Raw genomic sequence first — 21,355 nt, 5'->3', positions numbered from 1 at the left:
AATTAGATAGGCAGTATGTCCACAGGGGACTACTGACACTTGAAGGTCACCAACAATATTCGTCATCATGATCTCCCTCTGCTATCTGTTGCTGGTTACTACATTTGACATGGAAAAAGCAACATTTGGACCAACATGTTTCCAGCATGATTACCATTGGTGCATACCTGACTGACAACCAAGTTCGGTCCTAGTAGCTACACAGGGCTAAAGTGTGGGAATGTTTGTGTGTATACATTGCTTATAGTTCTCATTAAAATGTTCAGTGTTAAATCAACTCTTTAACACTGAACATTTTACAGGGTACACATGGTTCCTATTGGATTCATATGTAGTCTGAGTTGAATTAACACGGGACATTTTAATGTTTTGGGCAGTGGAACAATTTTCAGAATCAAATCAGTGCACCACAAAATATAAAAAACTATTCTTAATAACTGATTATGTTAATTGATATTAAGTATAACAATAATAGGGTATATTTAATTGCCATTCATAAGCTTCTATTCCTCAATTGTGCGGAAAACTATAAATAATTTGCGAATGCTCAAATTTTATTATTAATTACATTAAATTCTCTGATACTGCGACACACACAAAACACTGTGCTGTGGTCACGACTAATAACCGTATTAAAACTCAGCATACAAGACTAAAGTACTCCATTGTAAAAGAACATTAGATGTTGTTCATTACAAAGGACCTTCGGGGTTAAATATGTTTTTATAAAGATCGATCTAATGCTGCAGATAGCGGTTTATTGCCAGTCGGGGCTTAACAGAGGTTGATGAGACTCGTTCTGCACTGGCTGCATGCTGGAGCGGTGAGGGTTGGGATTGGAGGCGTCTCACAGGCCATTAGGCCTCGCTACACTGCCTTCCAGCATTAAAGCCTCCGTGGGTTTCAATCTGCCTTTTTCCATCACCCTACCATTGAAATAAACCGTACTCACGCATCCCGGCAGTGAGATTGCGCTCCTGTTTGATCTACCTGGGATGTTCGGTCAACAGACTTCATGCGTACGCGGAGCTTATGTATAATACACACACACCGCCAGTGTTCATCCAAGAGGCATCCTTAAGCACGCGCCAATCTGGAGCACTGAAGCACTGAACCTGTGAGACTGCTGCATCAGCTGGCTGATACTCGGACAGCACGCACCGTGAAGTCACGCCTGTAGTTGATCGCCAAGAGATCAAGAGATGGTTTAGACCGTCCTACAAATTTGTTCTGAGACCTACAGTACACGGAGACTTGTGGAGCAGTAATAAGACTAGAGACATTAAATCTCATGTTCGTATGAATATCACAAGACCAAAGACAAACCAATTTATTTATTTTTTTAAATCAAAAACTTAGAATTACCAGTCTAGGTGCCTATCTCTTGGCCTAAGCTAGACTTTAAAATGTATTGTTGGCATTTTGCGTTGCTCTGTCAGAGTGGCTGGCATCTCCGGCCCCCCCTCCTCTCGGTTTGGGTGGCCCTAAACAAGAATGTTGTTGTGGCCCCAGTGTTCCAATAAACAAAAATAAAAAAATAAAAAGTAAAAAACTTGAATGGTGTGGCCCAGGGAGAGCCGTGGAGCTAAACGACAGCATGGAGCGATTATGCCAGTGGCCGGTTCCTGTGAGAATAGTCCTTACACACACCACTCACTCTGCAACAGACTTCTCTCATAACATTATTATGTAAACCAGGGGCTAAATGCAATAGTACAGATTTTGTTGAAAAATAAATAAATAAACAAGACCATTTATAACAAGCAATATTTTTATTTTAGAGAGAGAAAAAACACCTTCAGGTACAATAAATGCCAATAGTGAATTGCATCCATATAACAGCCATTAACGGATCTGAAAGTGTGAAAGCACAGCCTTGGCGGTGTTGCCTTCATAAATCAGAGTGATTTCATTCACATGCATCACTAAGGGCCTAATGACACTGTCTGAGCACCAACATCTCTACGTGGATGCAGTTGCCAGTCAGAGAACAACTACCCACCTGTCATTCCAACTAGCTCAGCCAATGGTCTCAGATGTGGGGGGCGGTGGCCTCAGGGGGGAAGGGGTGGGGCATCACAGGGTGAAGAGTTTCTGCGGCAGTATACTTGCTGATTGCTTCTTTCTCACTCCTCACAACAACCAGCTAAGACACTGCCACAGAAACACCCACAGGGTGCCTGGGTCTTCTCCTCCCTCCTGCCCCCCCCGCTGTGGGCCCCCTGTGGCCCCTCCATGGGTCTTGGGGGCCCGGTGAGGTGTATCCATGCGTTAAGCAGACCCACCGCGGGCATTCCTCTGACGTTCTGTCTGTGGAATGTCCGTCATGTGTACAGGCACTGAACTGCCATCGGCTGCCTTTCAGCTACTGTTAAGAAAGAAAATCAGAGAATTTATGCAAAGGAAATTATTTGAAGTTAGGTTGTTAATTACATGGATTTCTTTATGTTTTAAAAACCACCCAGTCCCTGAGAAAGGTCAATTTCAAGACTAAGAATAAATGGACCACCTAAAGTCAATCAGTCAGGACTGTTTCCTTAAAAGGGCATCGGATAACTTACCCTTGTGTTCTGCGGCCATTACCTGCCCATTTGTCAGGCTGCACTTAACACAGTGATTGACTCGGACCTTGCAGGGGCCTCTGAGGAGTGACTCCAGCCAATCATTTTAAAAGCCTCTCAGCACTGTGATGTCACAGGTGACAGGAAGGGCAGCCGCTGTGTCGGTATCTTCCAAAGAGCTGAAGCAGCAGCTTCCCAGGAGGACTTCTGGCGAAAGGCAGCAGGAACCGAACCTAAGGCCAGCAAAACCCACAGGCAGAGAAGGGAGTCAAAGATCCCTATAGCAGAAGTTATTGCCTTGCTACTCTGTAAATTGTCTTTGTGACAGTTCTCTGTAGAAAGCGCTATACAAATAAAATTGAACTGAATCGATTGTCTGGTGTTCTGGCAGGGCCGAAGCAGCCCTCAGAGGCCTTGCGTTCTGTATGCAGAGCCAAAATGTACACTGCAGCAGCCAGGGCTGGGAAACACATAGCGCACAGAGACCGTGCACCTTCATTTAGTGCACAGTGCTTGAGATTACAGACTGCACCTCCCTGCATCACACAAATATCTCTTCTGTCAAACAGAAGCTTGGTCTGGATCCAGTTCTTATTTCAGCCAAGCAGAAGCACAAAGGGAAATTGTGTGTGTGTGTGTGTGTGTGTGAGTGTCTCTCTGTGTGTTAACTTTCATTTGCACGTGTTTGTTTGTATGTGTTGTGTGAGCCTTGTGTATGTTTTCCTGTGCGCGGAGAAGCGAGAGGGAAGGCCAGATCACAGATGCGACAGTGATGGGGGGCCACATTCTTTAGCTCTCAGCTGGTGTTCCTCATCGCCTGGTTTATTTTTGGAACGTAGCCTCATTTTTCACACCACCGCCAAGAGAAGCCCACTGACGGAAGCACACAGATATGAGGAAGACCTCCCTCTACACCCACACGTGTGTCAGAGAGAGAGAGAGAGAGAGAGAGAGAGAGAGAGAGACTCTGCTCTGTCAACTTCCAGTGTCCAAACCTGGCTCTCCCTCTTCACTGTCAGATTTCACTCCGTCATATAATTCCTCGCGATGTAGAAAAGCACATATGTGTTTGGCCCAGGTGTAATCTCAGTCTGTTGAGGCACAGACAGAAAATTAGGCTACTCCAACAGACCTTTACGCATCTGCTAATAAAGCACAGACTGCCTTGTGAATCTTTTCACTTGTAATCACAATAGACACAGTTACTCATTTCCCACGCAAAAGGTCCCTAGTATGTCTATTTCCCACCTGGTGTTTGTTCATCACTTGCTTAGCAAGTTCACTCAGTACAAACCAGCAGACTCATAATACCAGCTATTCTACACTGAGGAATGCAGGCCATAAGGAAAGTATTTTAACACTCATAAGTCCTTGAAGCTTCATGTAAATACACTAAGAAGTCGCAGACTGTTTTTCACCGCTGAGAGAAATTTCAGCAACTCTTGGCGATCTGACAGAAGCAAAGGAAGACTTTGAAAGGAAGACACTAATTAAAAAATCCACCTACGCACAAGAAAATTATCCCTTGAAGTTTAGTGCAGCACAATAATTTGCAGAGTAACAAGCGCGAATACGCAATAGCTGCGACTGCACACGCGCATGCATCCTTGTGTGCATGCATCCACGCACACGCCCTCACACAAACACGTGAGCTCTTCTTTGGCTCATGACCAACCTTTCCACAAAATCTTGTGCAAATCTGTGAATCCACTCGGGAGTTACGCACCTTTTTGTGAAAGACCACGCCCATCGCCAAGCTCCCTCTTGGTCAATCGGCCTTGAAAGTTACTCAGCTCTACCTTTGGTCATGACCAACGTCCATGCCAAATTTCAGCCTCCTGGGGTGAAAACTGTGGCCGCTACGGGGTGGGACACTTTTTGTGGACCAACCGACTGACCAACCGACCGACCGACCGACCGACAGACAGAGCTATAGAGCTGCGGTCGCAGCTAAAAACCGGCCATGTCCATAGCTCACCACTCAGATAATGCAGCTGGATGTGACCTGAACATCTAACAATATTGTTTCTGAGCATTACCAGAGCTCTCCTGCTGGGGTTCAGATTCACGCATTCAGTTCTGAGCCATTTCTGGAAATGGGTGCATGTTAAAGATCTGAGGATAAGCCAGCAATCAATCGAGTGCACACTTTAAATAACCTAATGCCACTTACGATTCCGTGCGAGGTGTTCTTCTACAAGATCCTAAAAGTGCTGGCATTTAATATGTGAAGCGTATATTTGTTCTGTATTCAATGGCAGCATCTTCCCTCTAGCTTAACTTGAAAATGCACTTCTAAGAAATAACCCAAATTTGAGTTTCCTGTACAGAACAGCCTCTACCCTGACAACTGGGAAGTCGTTCCAGCCCATTTTTATAAATTGGGTGATATGAGAATTTAGTTCCATTGTCTCTCTTTAAACCAGGGACCAGGGGTGCACAATAAGGACCGATCCATTTCAGGGTTTTGTGCCAACTTCTGCTCTGCTCTAATTGTTCAAGTGGCCCAGTCATCTCTTGACCTGACATTTGTATCAGCACCAACTACAGCTGAAGACTGCAATATGCTGTATCCAAAAGATTTTACTGTGCTCAAGTACAAGAAGTTAATCGGCATAGTTTAAAAACTAAAACTAAGGTAATTGGTTGGAACAAAAACTAGCACGCAGACCGGCCCTCCAGGACCGGAGTTTTGCACCCCTGATTAAACGAAAAGCCCCCACCACCAAGGTACTCCCCTTTGCAATAATGTAACCACAGATTCCATTTCTGAGTGAAAGGCCAGTGTTAATGGAAAAGAGATTGGTCGATACATATTTTGTGCCAGTGTTTGCTTTTCATACAGATGCACACTCACTCACATGCACAAACACAAGTACAAACTGTACTGCACACACACATGCAAGGGTGTACACACAAACACAAGCGTTTGCACAAACACGCATACTCAAAATACACATACACACACAAACTCATATATCGCTGCAGACCCAGCAAGGATTATTTTAAGTGCGGACTGTTTAACTAGCAACTCTGCCAACTGCATGCACACAACTGATTGCAACTGCACATGTATGCAGGCATATTTACATGCTGTATATCACTGGCATGGTCCGTTCGACCTTTCCTGCCTTTGTCAGAAGGGAGTTTGAGAAAAGCACTTGCAGCTTCAAAATCACTTGTTTTCCCAGGGGGAAACTTCCTGCAAACCGCCCCAGCTAAATGAGGCTTCCATTAGCGTGAACACAAGACTCTTTAAAACGATGCTTGAAATTCACAATTTAATGCCCCGTGCTTCATGGGCAAGTGTTGTGTGCAAAAACACTTTATAAAGATTCTAGACCTTCCCTGGTACAGGCATTTTTGAAAAAAATGCTGAACTTGTCTAAAAGCACAAGGTTTTTTTGGAGCATAAATTTTCCCTTACTTATTTGCTGTGCAAAAATATCACCCATCCTCATACGCAAACGACTACTGATCAACCGATGACTGCAACCTGCGGGGAATGCTCAAATCATGTGGTGCGTTCCCTGATGTAAAAGCAATTTGGAAACATTTACCTTGGTGGGTGGTTTGAGCACGGGTAGAAGTGTGTCATTTAAGGCCAGCTACTTCTGATTTAACACCTAACTGTACGCATAGTGTGTACAAGCTAGTGATGGGGCTTATAGCACTGGTGTAAAACAGGCAAAGAAGGTACTCCTCAACATGGCTCAAAGTTCAGTGTTACATGATTATGACTTCTACGAACGTCCGATGAACTCCACAGTAATCACATTAACAAGCTGTATCCTCATTTGAACCCATGCAGGAATGGCAACTAAATAAATCAGTTTCAAACCTTATCTGTGAATGGACCGGTGCAAATCCGGCACAGTACATATTTAAGGTAAGTAAAATTAATTGGCTCAAGTAAAGTTTAATTATAGTGAACCATTAAAAATAGGGAATGCATTTAACAGTAGGTGGTGTCATAAGGTTTGAAATGTTTTGATCAAAGCAGGGTAACACATCAAACATAAAGTCGCGATTTTCTTACTTCTTGATAACCCTGATCCAAATACGCTGTTCCGATTTTAAAGGCACACTTACAGTATAAGTATGAGTCTTTTGTGGTTCAGTACATGGCAGCTCACTGGACAGACCTAGAGGAATACGTTTTATTTTTTTTTGTGAGAAGGATGACACTCACACATTAGCTATTACATATCAGTTATTCCCCCCTCTACAGAACAAGATGAAAGATTTATCTCCCAATATGTCTGAATGTACTGGAATATCCCGTAAGTGGGGCATCCTATGTAATTAAAAATACATAGCTTTTTACTATACATCATCTGGCTTTATAGATCCACACATCAGACATAATTACATAGGCACACAACTGCTGCATAATGCTGAACTGCACAAATAAACTTCTACTACTACACGGACATTTCCTTCATATTTTGAGTCAAGAGGCTTTATCTGAGAGTAGTTGCCGTGGCAAAGTGTGGTATATTTTGCCTGTTGAGATACCAGGTGGGGCAGCCAGCTGTATCTATCAATGCACCCCAAGAAATGGAGGAGGGCATAACAATATTATTGTCCTTTTCTTGTGTAAGCAGAAGAAAAGCTATTTGCTATTTTCACAACTTATCAACATTTGGTTTTTCATGCCAATAAATATTCAAATTTAAAATATTTGTAGGGCCTGTAACTTAACAACCCAAACGGAATGCTTGGTTGGAAGTTTATTTCTCTTTACTTCCCAGCTCTCTCTCTCTCCTGTACAGTGCCTGCTTAGGCATAACAGAGGCTTTGATTACTCCAGACCTCAGCACCCCACCACCCCCAAGCAAGTGGCAACAGATGGTAGAGGAATAACCCCTCACCCCCCCCACCCCCCAATGTGGACAGTGACTGACAGAGTCCCAAAGTCTCAGAAACAGAACAGAGATCATTTAAGAGGCCTGTGATACACTGACGTAACGTACAGTACTGTTCCTGTAGTGGAACAGGTAGGAGTTTAACTTAATTAGATTTGCATTAAAAGAGAATCAGAGCACACAACCATAACGATTTCTAGAAGGGACTCAGTGTCTCGCAGTCAATTGGTGCTTTAAAGGCACATGCACACCTGTTTAAACACACACACACGCACACACACACACAAATAAAAATTAAAAAGCTCACCGCTGTTGTCCTGTGCACAGCAGTAGAGAAGCCTGGAAGGAGCTCTCCTCCTCTCCTCTCTCACTTTCTCTCTCTCTCTCTCTCTCTCCCCGTCTGATTGGCAGGGCGCTGAGAAGGAAGCGCACGCGCTCACAATTAACCTCTCGCTGGACGAGCTCCGCTGCGCTCCCAGACGGCGTGAAGCCCGGCGCTGTGTACAGCAGTCACGCCTCGCTCCCGAGCGCCGCTCTCCTCACGCCGGGTCGTCTTAAAGCGAAAGTGGGCCGGGACCTGACGAGCGCGTAATCCGCTAACCGACGAATCCACACACGCCCCCCTCTGAAAACAAAAAAAAAACCGGGGAGTACAGGCACTTGAGTTTCCTGAGACATTTTTCTGAGCATAGATCTGGAATACTCTCTCTCTCTCTCTCTCGCTCTCTCTCTCTCACACAGCTGTCAATGGCACCAAAGGAGCTACAGAAAAGGAGCGCTCTCGCCGAATTCAATCATTTGTTTCCTTATCAGCTGAGGCTGAAAGCGCGGATATGGGTGCTCACGGCAGCGACAGGAAAATGCCTGGCATCCTGGCACAGGGAAATGCAGAAAGTTACAGATACCACGCTCAACAGGATGTCAAAGGGAGGCCTTTTCAATTAGTTATATGTCACTCCTGACACCTGCAACAACACTGGAAAGTTCACTGCGCTCCCTACACATTTTCAGCCTCCCTACCTTTTCAGGGAAACGCAAGACGCAGTACTGAATAAGAACTACTGGTTATTTAATTTTTCGCGGTCATCGGACTGTTCGCAAAGAACATTGCTATTCCTAATGCTCCAGCTATCCGGCTATGGAGAGCCCTGAAGAACATTTCATCCCTAGGTTTCCAAAAGTGACAAAGACATACAGAGATGTGTGCACGTATAAAAAATGTAGGAGGCTGCCCCCATTGATTCTTTACCTATTTATAAGGGGATGCACGTTTGGACTGCAAATGACAACACAGACTCAAGGTGTCCGGAAGCACACAGTGTGCTTCAATAAAACTCACCTGTTGCTGTTTTCATATGTGAGGGCAGCATAGTTGTGCGTAGGTTTCTCACACAAAGTTTCCTTTGTATCATACCTTACACGGACCCAGAAAGCATGTTGAGTTATTGGGAATAGTCCTACCATTCATCTCACTCTTGAAGGCCTGTTGTTCTTTCAGTTATTTTTTAATTACTTGAATTAAACAGTCAGTTACTGTCATCTAAAACACTCTTTTTAAAAATCACACAGTAACCCTAAAATGTCAGATGGGTCATCCTTCTCCCGGTCTTGATTGGCACATGAAAAAAAAGAAAAGCAACTGTGGTTTGGTTTGCAAATCACAGACATGGTTGCGGTAAATTCCCCCCTGTACAACAGACAAACATGCTAATACCTCATCACTGGAAAAGACCTGCCCAGACAGAAGCCACCAGGAAGTACAAAGTGCAGACACAGCATTCTGGCTCAGTATCAGTTTACCCGGCAGCCGTTAGATCAATCCGAGCTCTATTTGTGGAACTTTGGTGCATCAATAATTAAAGGCCTCCAGCTCCTCAGCAGTGGAACACTGCACAGGCTCCCTCTGATAACCTTGACAACATGCTTGAGACAGACGGGCGGCTGTGTGTGTCTACGTGTGTGTGTGTGTGTGTGTGTGGGTGGGTGCGTGTGTGTCAGTCAAAAAAATATAAATAAAAAATGGAACTGTGTCCCTCATAGGCGAGAGCTTCACAGTTTTTCTGACAGTGTATTTTTCAAATTCAAATTGTGACTTCATCAAATAAGATTTTTGATTGCATGGAAAAGTGTGGACTGCGCATGCAAAGTTGAGATACTGACAAGCACATTTGCTGTATAAGTGTGAATGTGTGGAGAACATGCAAACTGCATTTTGAATGCTCAGACCAGGGCTGCCCATTCCTGTTCCAGGAGATCAATGAAATCTCTAGCAGCTGAATGAGGTGTGCTTTGTTAGGGTCAGAAAGAAAACCTACAGCAGATCTCCAGGAACAGGGTTGGGCAGCCCTGGTTTTGACCATGCAAATGCTTGGACTTTAAGTGGCACCTGCTCGGATTGTGTGTCTTAGGGTACATGCTCTGTGCCAGCTCATCACTGGAAAAGAACAAGCGCATGGAGGTCTCCGTAGTGATCTACAAGTAGCACACACAAGTAGCTTTAATGACACTGCAGCAACTCAACTTCCTGTCCTTAAGCAAGTTTTAATTTTGTTCTGTAGGCTGGGGAACACATTGACTACCCAGCACCTCAATGACATGAACCAGGAAACAAATTCTCTATTAAATCTTTTCTGCTCGTTCCCTACGATCTTGCTTCGGGGAAAACAGCCATCAGAATGTCAGAATGGTTAGCGCTCAGCAGATTTCACACACACACCTTTCATGAAAATTGACTGGTGTGCTGACAGATTGCTTCAAAACACCCTGAACTGGAGTCAGAAAAGCAGAAGCATCAAAGAGAGGTGTGAATGGCGATATTATGGAGACCGAAACTCGGCAGCGTTGAGAAAACGCTTCTGTGGAGATTAACCTGGCCTGTGGCAATATCCGCTTTGTTAATATCTGCGCTCGTTTTAAATGTCTGATTTCGATGCCAGCGAGTCCCTACGAGTGACTCAAGTGTCCGTTTCGCTGGATAGCAGGCCTCCTAAGTAACACGCGCTACGCTGTGAAATTGCAGGGTCCGCCGTTCTGCGCGCATCGAAAACAAGGCGGTCTCGCACCGCGAACCCGTGACAGCGACAGAGACGGTGATCCATTAACCGAGGGCGTCTTACCCTGAACGCAGGTCCCGGCGGAGTCAGCCAGCTTGGCAACCTCCCTCTCCTGGGCTCGGCGGTGCGTAAACAGGTAGCCCGTGGGGCCATCGCACAGACGAACGGTTGACCTTGAGAAGGTGCGTGCCGCGTGCCCTTGAGAAACAACGACAAGAGAACCACCAGTGAGCATCATCATAAGCAGCCTGCGTGCTTATATACAGCACGACATAGCTAAAGGTGAGTCAGAAAGGGGAGATCGGAGATTCCAGTAAACCAACTGGAATTTTGCCTTTTGTTCTTCAGAGAAAGCTTCACTGTTTGCTCAGCAGCTGCTGCAGTGCTGGCTGGGAGGAGGACATGAGAATCGAAAGCAGCTGATTGAAAAAAAAAAAAAAAAAATCAGTGCTGTGGCCAAGTTTACAGCAAAAGCGAAACTTGTACACATCATTTGAAAAGTGATAGAAAGCTCTAGTTCCGCTGTGGCTGAGCTTTTGAGAAGCTTCAGTTTAATTCATCAGGTTACGCTTTGCCTGCAGCGTCAGGTTGGAACACGACGCACCATCCTGGCAGCCCACTGTTCCTACAACTGATAATTACTAAGACACTGGATTTGTAGTACCTATAAATAGTATTTAAAAAAAACAACTTCAAAAATAACATTTTTTTCCCTGCAAATGTAGTCAGTATTAAAACAGGAATTATCCAGAGAGCAAATAACTCATACAGAAAATAACAGTACAGTAAAAAATATTTTCACTGCATTCACTGGGGTTCTTCAAATTATCAGAAAGTTATCAGTAATCAGTTATCAGTAATCAATGCTCAGGTAGTAGCCACAAGTGATGATGTGTAAAAAATATTGCTCACATGTGCAATGGTACAGTGCAGTGCAATATCGCACTAAAGAAGCACAGGGTGGTCAGGGATTAATGCTAATTAAGACATACTAATTAAGGAATACTTAACTGTGCCCCCAAGGATTTTATATTTTCAAAGGTGTGTTTAAGTAGGCAGCTGTCCATGCATAAGCATTTGGAACTGGCCTAGATGGATTACCTTGAAACTTCAGAGTTCTGAATTATTACACATAACATTCCCGTCTAAAATTGCTTTAATTTTATACGCTCTTTATATTACACAAAAGGAGAAATATATTTTATTACTTTTTATTAAATGTGGAACTAATATGAAGTACAAAACAGTGTTATCATATGAGGTTAAAACTTCAAAGTGTGATATCCCAAAATTAACTACAGACATTATTTGTGATTACTAACATAGTGACAATCATACGTTTTATGTGGAAGAGAAAACAGTCATACAGAGCCCTCTTTGTAATATGCAGCCAAAGGGTAGTTCCTGCAGTAACTTTAACTTCCAGGAATTCAGAAATGCGTTTAATATAAGCGTCAAAAAATAAGAACTAAGAAATGAAAGGCACAATTTTAATAATCCTATATTTTTCCTGGAAGTCAGGTCCTATTTGACCAAAAAGGGAAGTCAGTGGCCATTTCACTGGTTGAACAAAATTAGTTTACTACGACTATCATTTCTCTTTTGACGTAATACTTCTTCAAATACAAGCTCAAATCATGTCGTGTCAAAACATGCCAGAAAAATCTTATTTTTTCACCCAAGCAGAAGAACATTCCACACGAGTATCTTTCAAAATACATCCATATCAAATTACCAAGTCATGGAAAACACACAAAAGAGAGACGTATAAATAACTGACAAAAATGGACAAAAGTAAAATTTAATTTAAAAAAATGATAAACATTGAATGTCACTAGAGAAATAAGAAAATTATAAAATAATTATAAAATACTATAAAATAAAGCTCCATAAAATATCACTCTTCAGTTTATATCACTTGATTATTATTCAAGCAACTGACTGATGGAATAACCAGTACTAATCGGTGTAGCATTTCTTTGTGAGACACTTTTTTACATCACAAAAAGTGTGTCATGTTTCCCTGCTGTTTACGCACAGACTATCGGAACTTGAGTAATTGTTGCCTACTCTTTCCTCTTCACGTTAGAAGTAATTAACAAAATACTGGCTGTAAATATCAATTCATCTGATTGGTGCTGATCAGGCAATTTAATGCGAAAGCTTCAATATCTTCATCAAACTTAAAATTTCATTTATTTAATGTTTGCTAGTCTTTGATAAAGAAATGCTCAAACATAGTGTGTAATGGAAGGATTTCAGCTAAAAGTGTAGACCATTCTTTGAAAAGAATTCTACTCAATAAAACCCCTGATTGTCATTTGTGTTCAGTAATGTGAATTTAGGAAAGGGAACACAACAACAGAAGACACAATTAAGGGGAAGCTTTGTGATTATTTGCTAGTTATTCAGATAATTGGCACACTAGCTAATCCAGCAATAAATCAAGGCAGGTTGAGCCCAACGATCAGCTTAAAGGTGAGGCCACAGAAGGCCTGGTTGTAGACTCCACAGTGCACTACCGCCCCCTAGGATGTTCAGGTATGATTTAAACTCTGCTTGTCCCTAACGACTCCTTTCAAAGTAAAAAAGCACACAACAAAACGCCATTCAAAGCAGTTCTTAGCTCTGGAGTGGGCCAATTAAAAAATGATGATGACTTATCCTGCTAAGCAACTCACCCATGTCTGGTTCCACATGCATCGAAATACAGATCTTGTGTCACAACTGCTCACTTTTAATAATACACATGATGTCACAGACTTTGTATGATTGCTGATGCCGTACCCAGAACATGCAGGGGACAGAATACAATCACTCCGCCTCGAATACTATCACGGCAAGCCCCTACCAGCTATCCTGGCCTGCTCAGACAGGACAAATATATATATTTTTACAAAGCTACATGTGAGAGAGCCTGCTACTCACTAACTTTGTTACACGGTGTATTTAAAGCTATTGTCCTTGCCCTAGAAAGCCACACTTTCTCCTTGTACAGCCAATGAGAATATAAGTATAGGGTTGAGGGCAGAAAATGTTCCAGACTGCAATTGAAACACTGAATACGACTAGAGGGTAAGAAGGAAACAAACAGAAGTCCCCTCGAACACTTGAATAACCGGCATATCCAGGAAACAGTGTTACTACACCGACCCAATCACTGCACAAAATTAAATAAATCCACAAATAGAAAACACCGAACTACTGCTTTTCCTCAAAATTCCCTAGTAAAACACCAAGAAGCTTCTACATTCCCTGACGTCGTACTCACAACGTAACCGCCTCACCACAGGAAACTCCCCTCAAGCACGGCAGGGCGAAGGGGAGGGTCAGGAGGACCCATGTTTCTGGTGAAGAAGTTCACTTCATCCCTTAGCAGCAGTGCTCTTTTGGGGCAAGTAGATGATATCCCAGTGCTGTTCGTTCTCGGGCCAGCCAGTCACAGCTGCACTCTCGCTGCCTCTCCGCAGTGCGCCTCTGCGTCTGCTCCCCGCAGTCCAGACAACTCTGCTGACCACAAACCTCTGCACTCACCCGGACAAGCCTGTGCAAGTTGGGGCATGTCTCAGGGACTGTCTCTGCTTCTCTCTCTACTTCACAGGCCTGGAGAGAGGGTGGGACTTCAGCAAAGACGTGGAAAAACAACAGTCAGGATTATAAAAGTGGCAATATATTCTTGAGGTCCTAAAACAAAGTAAAATAAAGAAGTTGGTGTCTGTAATTCTGTTGTCTTTGTATTAAACTGACAGTTCACTTTCAGTTTCTTATTAGTTTCGGTTGGAAACTATTTCCTATGGCTTCTACAACCTGAGACTGAGACTGAAACGCTCAATGAAAGAAGCTCCTCCACAGTAAAAGTAAGGATGTTTGTGTTTATAATTGAGAATAAATCATGTAAAATGATTCTATTATATATGGCTGTACAGTCTGTGGAAGCAAAATTGCTGTACAAGCTGCTTTGGAGTTACCTGAAGTGTATTTTCCTGCTTTAGACGATAAACTATTAAATAACATTGTAAAGGTGGTTGGCCATCAGAAACTTCTGTAAGTAAATAAAATATTGTGCAATGCACATAAAAACTGTTTGAGCCAATCAAAAACATACACTAAAACTGAAATACTAGTTTAAAAAAACCATTGAACTGTACCTTAAATGACTGTTGGTCATGACTCTTTTCAGTTTAGTTGGTTAATGATATCTCAAACTAACAAAACTGTCTGCAGTTACATGGAATATGAAGTAATAAGGACTGACCTCATTTTAAAATAAGCAGCACAACACATCAGTCTATAAGTAAAAATAAAGCCACCCTTACTGACACAAATGCAACTGCAACCTCATTTATATAGAGGGTCTGACTCATTGCAGCTTGCCCTGCAATGTCCATCTTATAATCAATAACATTAAGTATCACGTTTTCTTGTCCTTGCACAACATGGATATTTTTCATGTTAATGTCATCAAATTCTTGCTGTTAATTTACAGAGAGTAAATAAAGTAAGTAGTAAAGTACCCCTGTTAGCAAAACCTGGAATCTGTCGGGGTGGACATCAAGTTTGAGAGACGTTTTTGACATAAATAGACTAAGTTAACCCCAATGTAGCTCAGGTTTTACCCAAATAGAAAACTTTCACTTTTCAACCAAATGTATCAGGGTTGAAGAGATGGCAACTGTGAGTAGCATGTGGCTCATGAGACACTCCTAAAATAAAACAGCACCCCCTGGTGGGGAACGAAAAAAAACAACCCCACAGAAAAACTATGCAATTCAGGTCATTTTTCATCATTGATGGAACGTACTCCCGATTTCTCTATCTCTACAATTTTACGTAGGCTAAATGTTGGGGGGGAAATGATAGTTGCACTTCAACATCCTGACTATAAGCAAATTCTCTTCCTGAATGCAGGAGGCCGTAAAATGACCCAGCCGCACCAGCAGGTTTCTGCAGTAAAAAAAGATTTTTTTCGGCCACAGAGACCAGACAGCCAGCGAAACCCTATGTACTGCAGACAAGACAGTAGCACTGTGGAGATTTGGCTAATTTCTGACCTACATTAGGCAAATGCAGGAGAATGGATGGCCTTAATTAGATATACATCTTTTAGCACTAATGTAAAGGACACATAGAGATGTTGTCACGAAAATGACATAAATAGCAGATGCAAATATCAATATGAATGAAATAAATCTTTACTGTGAGGAACTGTGAGCAACTGAAAGAGCACGCACAAGGACACATGTGTACCTGGCCAAACACACACACATACACACACACACACACACGCACGCACAGGACGTTATGGGAGAGTAACGGGATAGCCTCTCAAGGGAGTAGCTCTCTCCAGCACTTTAGAAAGATTCACAGCCGCTCGTCCCACTTAATCATGAAAATTAGAGGCGAAATTAAGGCCATCCATTACTGATTCCCCTTTGCTCCTGTCACCGGGTCATTCTGACTTTACACACCGCACACGCTCCTCCGGGGCTCACTCATTGTTCCGTCCTGTCCACAGAGCATACGCGCTTACTCAGCTTATGAATAACGTCGGCCGAAAACACTACAGAGGGCGATACGTCGTCCTTGAGGCCAAAGGGCCACACGCATATGCTCGGCGTCTGAGGACGGAGGCTGTGACAGAGGGTCTGAGCAAACAGCTGAGCCCTACGTCGGCTGGCTCGCAGAAAAAATGGCAGACGCACATGTACATACGCGTATACGCACAGACCCTTACATACTGTACACATACACATTTGGAGACGCACACACACCTTGATAAACAATAAGAAAATCCAATCATAAGTCATAACTCGCCCACATCAGCACTATGCAGCCTGAGCGCTCACGTGATAATCTGCAGAGCCTGAGGGAATATGCCGGAATCCTGCTCTCCCTTCCCATTGGCCACCGTAGCCACATTCCCAACATATACAAGCACGCTTAGAGGCTAAGAGACAAATCTGGCAGGCAACAAATATAGGATTGTAATTATATACAACCCAAACTGTACAGGCAATCTACCCTTGGAAATAGACCTAAGGAGCTAGTGGGTAATTTCAGAAATATAATAAATACGACAGCATTCATGTTTGGGTCAATGACGCCACTGGAGAGTCTTTGATTAATTAATGGTATATTCTAATATTCCAGGGTCTCTTTCGCTGCTGCTGAATTAAATGAAGTACAAATGTAAAAAGCCATCACCTGTGCCCATGTTCCCATGAGCTACCCAACAAAAATCCTTCTCAATACGGTAACAATGGATTTTCATATAAATGTTAATGTCAACTGCATTCTAATTTGCTTTACCGAGGCAGAGCACTCACAGTTTGGAAGATAACAGCAATTATGAAAATGTGAAGAGCAAATGACAAAAATATTTGCAAACACACAAATGTCTGTGTCAAAGTGACATTCATTAATTTTCCTTTTTTAATACAAATAATATTCAGAAAGGTCACACAAGCAAACAGGCACAGGAACGGCTACGGTTCAGACGCCACACTATTTTAGCTCCTTGAACATCTCCACCGCATTGCAAGGCTGCAAGCAATATAGCCTGGTGGCGGTGAATACTGAACTGTGCTGCAAACTCAGGAAACAGTGACATGACAGCTGGGTGACAGAAAACTACATATTCCACCGCGCTGAGGCGTGCGCGCGATTCGTCCGGAATCTCAGGGGGACTGTGAGACACGGGACGGTGTGCAGTGTCTTGCCGCAGGGCTCAGATAACTGCACACCTTAGCGAGCGCAGCGGTGGCAGGTGAGCCTGCGCACTGAGCCGCCGGGAAGCTGAATGCACCTACGCATCGCTAAACTGCGACCTGCCGCGCCTCAGCGCCGCGGGACCCGACTCGCTGTGTGTACTCTGCTCTCCTGACATCCGCACAAGACACTCAAAAAGCGAAATACCCAACCACATCAAAATCATACTAAAAACAATGCGCTACGGACAGCGGTGAGACAGCGCATCACAATTTTACATTATCATTAAAAAAAAAACCCCCAAGAATTACATTCCCCAAATTTAAACATAAAAAAGATTACCTGTGTGGGAAATAGGTGACCTGAATTCTCACGGGAATTAAAGCCCAATTTTCGAATTGTCATTTAAGAATAAAAAAGCCTGAAATATATACTATTTGTACACTACTAATGTATAATTCATATATACACGCACACACACACAGAAGGTCGTTATTGCAGGACTGAAAGGTGCTGGGGCTGCATGCTGAGTTAATGTCCTCCACCGGGCACCCCCATACCCCCCCCCCTGCCCCCCCCCCACCAGTGACGTGCCACTAATCACTGACTGCACCATGCACAGTTCCAGATTTGCTTTAGAGGGGAAAAAACGGAGTGAGCAGGGAGGACGCACAGATTCCTTACCCAAGCAAGTCCACAGCTTGCTGCATCGATTACATCATCTGAGCCCAGCGGAAGAGCGCGGGACAATGCAGCACTGGGAGATCCTGCAGCTAATTCACCTCCAGCGTCTCCCTCAAGTGCGAGCCCGGCTGCCGCTGGCTGAGAGGACTCCAACTCCCACGCTGCTCCTGTTCTCCTCTGCGTCCACACCGTGAAATCCCACCACACGGCAGTGCGGGGAAGCTGCAGGGTCACACCGAGCACTGCAGGAAGTTAGCCAGCTGGCCGTCCCTGCAGCTAATGCACGCTACGCAGGGGGGCTTTGAGGACAGTGCTGCATAAAAAAAGGAAACGCACACACAGACACACACACACACTGACTCAGTCACTGACACGCATATTAACACACACACACACTCTCACTCACTAACAAACATACACACGCACACTTGCTAATACACACACACACACTCTCACTCACTCACTCACTCACACACACTTTCAGACACACTATCTGACACCCACGCACACGCACACACACGCACACACACTCAGTGACTCACACATATGCACTCCACTTAACCACACTGCAATGGAGAGAGAGAGAGACAGAGAGAGAGAGCATTAGAGAGAGAGAGAGAGCGAGCGAGAGCTGCAGAGGATGTCAGGTGAGTGCTCTGTCTGCTGCAGTTTAGTTTTGGCCACGAGGCGCCCAGTGCATCTGTCGGAAGCCTGAGAGCCTCGTCAGACCGCACACCGCCTCAGACCCGAAGTTCATGCGCACTCTGAACACACATCCCATCCAGGCAGTCCCGCACCCTGTAAAGTGTGCAGTGATTTCAGCAAGCGTCCCACAGGAGGACGCCACACCGTTTAGCCTGAAATGAACCCTGAGAAGGTACAGAATTCCAATAAGCAGAAGGTAGGCTCCAGTGTTTCAATGCAGGAGGGATGGGATTTTTTCTGTCACCTCGTACAAATTGTACTCCACGCAGAAACTTTTCAGCAATACGTTACCCCTGTTAGCGCGCGCCTCGTCTCACCCGTAAGATTAACTGGGCGAGAAACGGCAGCAGATAAATCGTGACACTGCAGCAAGCACAGCCAATCAAACCTGTCAGGCAGAATTTCAGCCCCGCGGACTCCCCCAATCAGAGCAGGGAAGGAGCGGTGCGGATCTGAGGAAAAAGAAAGCATAACTGACGAAGGGTGGAGGGAAATGAGCCCGAAGGACCTCTTTCCGCACCGAGAGGATCGCGGGCTATCCCGCTACTCTCCCGAAACGTCACGGAGGGGAGCGTCGGCGAGCTACAGCACTGCGCTGGCGGGTACCGGGCCAGAGCACTGCAGCACGGGAGGAACCCGGCTCCTGTCCCACCACGGGTCCACAAGGTCCACGCCACATTTTACCTGCAGCCCACTCCGGTGGGACAGATGACAGCCACCTCTCCTGGCCTTTCTATCGCGTTTGAACCCGCCGAGCCCGTCAGCCACGCGCAGTCCAAAGGACACTCGATCTCATACTCTGCCGGGCCACTCTGAGCCCCAGCTAATCTCTGGGTGGCCACGAGATCCTTCACCTTTTTTTCAGCCAGCTTTTTCAGCAGCGGGCAGGAGCTTGTCCCGTCCACGCTCGGGCACGAGAGCCTGCCTCTGAGGCAGCCTCTGCCCTTCCCTTCACTCCGCACACACTTCTGCCAGCAAGCACAGTAAAGCTGGAGGGCCACAACCGCCGCACTCAACTGTGCAAATTCCCGAAGCCGTTTTTTAAAAAGAAAAAATACCCGCACAAATTCCCACATACAAAGTACAGTACGGTCATCTACCTCTCCCTGTGGGTCGGGTTCCAATGCTGCAGATCGCTCCCAAAGACCTGGCCGGCATCGGTTCCTAACACACACCTACGCTGCTCAGATCTTAACCCGGCTGAGGAAACAGCTGAAGGGAGCGTGCAGAGAAAGGCAGCCGGTGCGCAGAGGCTACGTTAGCGGCGCTGCAGGCTGCGGCGTTACCCGCTGCGGGCGCCGGCAGCGAGGGCGACACGAGCGCTGCTGCTGCTGCTGCTCCCTCATCAACCGCCTCCGCCGCGTTACAGCATCACAGCCATCGGCACTAGGAAGCTCTCCGGATCGCTTTCTGCCTCCCGGCGAATCAGCCGGGAGAGCAGCGGAGAGACGCGCACGAGAGCAGCGGAGAGACGTGCACGAGGCGGGAGAAACTTCTGCATACTCACCGGCGCGGCGCTTTTTCGGGAGGCGACCCGGGGGACGGCGAAGTGCGCTCTCCCAGCAGGGCAAAGTTGACTGCAGCAACGCCTCCTAAACAGAATGACATTGTTAGCTGCATCCCTCTCCCTCTTCACTTTACCCCTCCTCTTCAGGCTCTCTCTCTCTCTCTCACTGTCCTGAATCCCCCTCCTCCTGGTGCTCTCTCTCCTCTTCATGCTCTCTCCTTCTCTCTCCCCCTCCTCCTCATGCACTCTCTCCTCTATCCCCATCCACCTCGTGCTCTCTCTCTCTTCCTCATGCTCTCTCTCTCCACTTTGTGCGCTCTCTCTCTCTCCCCCTCGTGCTCTCTCTCTCTTCCTCGTGCTAGCTCTCTCTCCTTCGTGCTCTCTTGCTCTCTCCCCCTCTCTCTCTCTCCCTCCTCCTCATGCTCTCTCTCTCCCCCTTGTGCTCTCTCTCTCTCCCCTCATGTCTCTCTTCTTCTCTCTCTCTCTCTCTCTCTCTCCCCCTCATGCTCTCTCTCTTTCTCTCTTTCCTCCTCATGCTCTCTCTCTCTCTCTGTCTCTCTCTCTCTCCCCCACCCTCGTCTCTCTCTCTCTCTCTCTCTCTTCTCCTCCTCATGCTCTCTCTCTCCCCTCATGTTCTCTCTTTCTCTCTCTCTCCCCCACCCTCGTGCTCTCTCTCTCTCTCTCCCTCTCTCTCTCTCTCTCTGGCAGCACAAACTGCAGCGCTCAGCAGTGCTTCCCCCGACTGCCGCAGCAGATCCTGCATGTGGCTCTGCGTATCCGCGTGCGCCACGACTTTTAAAGGGGAAATGCAGCCGCAACCTCCCCCCCGGGGTGGGGGTGGGGGGGGGGGCGTGCGCCTCCTCCGCACGCCCCGACTCCGGAAACGGGACGGCCCGCCTCGCCTCCGCACAAGAGGAGGAATATGCACCCCGTCCCGTGGCAGCTAGGCACGGTCCGCCGCTGCCTCGTTCACAATGGCACTAAAAAAGTACAGTAGCTCAGTATGACTCTGCGAGCCCGATCACGCCCCCGCGCCACAGAAAAATCCCCCATTGTTGAGCAAAGCGTCGTTTTGAAGCACACCTCTGCAGCGCACGCTGACATGACTTTATTTTTAACTTGCGGTGAGAGGTGGCCGGCGAACAGACAAGACTGAGCAGCACCTAAGACAGAAAAATAGAGCAAAAACAGAAGAAAAAAAAGACCCACTTTTAACCAGAATCTTACATCACTAGAACAGATCTGCTGGTAAGCAAATCACCACTGCTT

At 45.6% G+C, this 21,355-nt stretch overlaps 1 long non-coding RNA gene across 1 annotated transcript; it reads right to left on the bottom strand.

Annotated features, from left to right (window-relative positions):
- Positions 1 to 1,753: 1,753 nt before the first annotated feature.
- On the bottom strand, positions 1,754 to 11,030 carry LOC135238313 (uncharacterized). The gene is made up of 2 exons (XR_010325093.1): positions 7,737 to 11,030; positions 1,754 to 2,794 (listed from the first exon to the last, which is right to left on the bottom strand). It is a non-coding gene; the product is annotated as an uncharacterized LOC135238313 (long non-coding RNA).
- Between the last annotated feature and the right edge of the window lie 10,325 nt (positions 11,031 to 21,355).

The sequence above is a fragment of the Anguilla rostrata genome, chromosome 13 (genome assembly GCF_018555375.3).
Source record: "Anguilla rostrata isolate EN2019 chromosome 13, ASM1855537v3, whole genome shotgun sequence".
Classification (NCBI taxonomy): Eukaryota; Metazoa; Chordata; class Actinopteri; order Anguilliformes; family Anguillidae; genus Anguilla; species Anguilla rostrata.
This window is presented reverse-complemented; position numbering and strand designations above follow the sequence as displayed.